Source organism: Drosophila subpulchrella, unplaced genomic scaffold (assembly GCF_014743375.2).
Source record: "Drosophila subpulchrella strain 33 F10 #4 breed RU33 unplaced genomic scaffold, RU_Dsub_v1.1 Primary Assembly Seq391, whole genome shotgun sequence".
Classification (NCBI taxonomy): domain Eukaryota; kingdom Metazoa; phylum Arthropoda; class Insecta; order Diptera; family Drosophilidae; genus Drosophila; species Drosophila subpulchrella.
The window spans coordinates 201,379-205,000 of NW_023665613.1; positions in this window are offsets into that span (position 1 = coordinate 201,379).

A 3,622-nucleotide genomic window follows, 5' to 3' on the forward strand; every position below is an offset into this window, starting at 1 on the left:
GCTGGCACTAGTACTGTAAACAGGCACGCAATAGTGCGTGGGGTAAAAAACTACTATAGGGAGGTGGTCGTTGGCGGGCCCCTCCTCGTATTGGTCAAAACTTATGTTATGCATATGAATTTGTCAATACTATATAGAACGCCAAGCATATCCATATAAACTATGGATATGCATAGAAAACCATACAAAAGTAAAAAAAAATTATGTATAGAAAAATATACATATATTTATATAAGTGAATCGTATGGATATGGCTTATAGGTATAATACCTATAAGGCATAATAATGTATAACAAGTAAATATACATTGAAATGTGAATGCATTGTATGGATATGGCATATAAATGCCATATATATAGAAATAAATTGTATATCAATGATATAACAATTATAAACCTAGTGAGGGGCGGCACTAGTGAATGAATCGTATGGATATGGCTTATAGGTATAATACCTATAAGGCATAATAATGTATAATATAATAAATATACATTAAGATATGAATGGATTGTATAAATATGGCATAGAAATGCCATATACATAAGAATAAATGGTAGAATTTACCCATATATCACTGAAACACGATATATAAACCTAGTGATAGCTGGCACTAGTACTGTAAACAGGCACGCAATAGTGCGTGGGGTAAAAAACTACTATAGGGAGGTGGTCGTTGGCGGGCCCCTCCTCGTATTGGTCAAAACTTATGTTATGCATATGAATTTGTCAATACTATATAGAACGCCAAGCATATCCATATAAACTATGGATATGCATAGAAATCCATACAAAAGTAAAAAAAAATTATGTATAGAAAAATATACATATATTTATATAAGTGAATCGTATGGATATGGCTTATAGGTATAATACCTATAAGGCATAATAATGTATAACAAGTAAATATACATTGAAATGTGAATGCATTGTATGGATATGGCATATAAATGCCATATATATAGAAATAAATTGTATATCAATGATATAACAATTATAAACCTAGTGAGGGGCGGCACTAGTGAATGAATCGTATGGATATGGCTTATAGGTATAATACCTATAAGGCATAATAATGTATAATATAATAAATATACATTAAGATATGAATGGATTGTATAAATATGGCATAGAAATGCCATATACATAAGAATAAATGGTAGAATTTACCCATATATCACTGAAACACGATATATAAACCTAGTGATAGCTGGCACTAGTACTGTAAACAGGCACGCAATAGTGCGTGGGGTAAAAAACTACTATAGGGAGGTGGTCGTTGGCGGGCCCCTCCTCGTATTGGTCAAAACTTATGTTATGCATATGAATTTGTCAATACTATATAGAACGCCAAGCATATCCATATAAACTATGGATATGCATAGAAAACCATACAAAAGTAAAAAAAAATTATGTATAGAAAAATATACATATATTTATATAAGTGAATCGTATGGATATGGCTTATAGGTATAATACCTATAAGGCATAATAATGTATAACAAGTAAATATACATTGAAATGTGAATGCATTGTATGGATATGGCATATAAATGCCATATATATAGAAATAAATTGTATATCAATGATATAACAATTATAAACCTAGTGAGGGGCGGCACTAGTGAATGAATCGTATGGATATGGCTTATAGGTATAATACCTATAAGGCATAATAATGTATAATATAATAAATATACATTAAGATATGAATGGATTGTATAAATATGGCATAGAAATGCCATATACATAAGAATAAATGGTAGAATTTACCCATATATCACTGAAACACGATATATAAACCTAGTGATAGCTGGCACTAGTACTGTAAACAGGCACGCAATAGTGCGTGGGGTAAAAAAACTACTATAGGGAGGTGGTCGTTGGCGGGCCCCTCCTCGTATTGGTCAAAACTTATGTTATGCATATGAATTTGTCAATACTATATAGAACGCCAAGCATATCCATATAAACTATGGATATGCATAGAAAACCATACAAAAGTAAAAAAAAATTATGTATAGAAAAATATACATATATTTATATAAGTGAATCGTATGGATATGGCTTATAGGTATAATACCTATAAGGCATAATAATGTATAACAAGTAAATATACATTGAAATGTGAATGCATTGTATGGATATGGCATATAAATGCCATATATATAGAAATAAATTGTATATCAATGATATAACAATTATAAACCTAGTGAGGGGCGGCACTAGTGAATGAATCGTATGGATATGGCTTATAGGTATAATACCTATAAGGCATAATAATGTATAATATAATAAATATACATTAAGATATGAATGGATTGTATAAATATGGCATAGAAATGCCATATACATAAGAATAAATGGTAGAATTTACCCATATATCACTGAAACACGATATATAAACCTAGTGATAGCTGGCACTAGTACTGTAAACAGGCACGCAATAGTGCGTGGGGTAAAAAACTACTATAGGGAGGTGGTCGTTGGCGGGCCCCTCCTCGTATTGGTCAAAACTTATGTTATGCATATGAATTTGTCAATACTATATAGAACGCCAAGCATATCCATATAAACTATGGATATGCATAGAAATCCATACAAAAGTAAAAAAAAATTATGTATAGAAAAAAATATACATATATTTATATAAGTGAATCGTATGGATATGGCTTATAGGTATAATACCTATAAGGCATAATAATGTATAACAAGTAAATATACATTGAAATGTGAATGCATTGTATGGATATGGCATATAAATGCCATATATATAGAAATAAATTGTATATCAATGATATAACAATTATAAACCTAGTGAGGGGCGGCACTAGTGAATGAATCGTATGGATATGGCTTATAGGTATAATACCTATAAGGCATAATAATGTATAATATAATAAATATACATTAAGATATGAATGGATTGTATAAATATGGCATAGAAATGCCATATACATAAGAATAAATGGTAGAATTTACCCATATATCACTGAAACACGATATATAAACCTAGTGATAGCTGGCACTAGTACTGTAAACAGGCACGCAATAGTGCGTGGGGTAAAAAACTACTATAGGGAGGTGGTCGTTGGCGGGCCCCTCCTCGTATTGGTCAAAACTTATGTTATGCATATGAATTTGTCAATACTATATAGAACGCCAAGCATATCCATATAAACTATGGATATGCATAGAAATCCATACAAAAGTAAAAAAAAATTATGTATAGAAAAATATACATATATTTATATAAGTGAATCGTATGGATATGGCTTATAGGTATAATACCTATAAGGCATAATAATGTATAACAAGTAAATATACATTGAAATGTGAATGCATTGTATGGATATGGCATATAAATGCCATATATATAGAAATAAATTGTATATCAATGATATAACAATTATAAACCTAGTGAGGGGCGGCACTAGTGAATGAATCGTATGGATATGGCTTATAGGTATAATACCTATAAGGCATAATAATGTATAATATAATAAATATACATTAAGATATGAATGGATTGTATAAATATGGCATAGAAATGCCATATACATAAGAATAAATGGTAGAATTTACCCATATATCACTGAAACATGATATATAAACCTAGTGATAG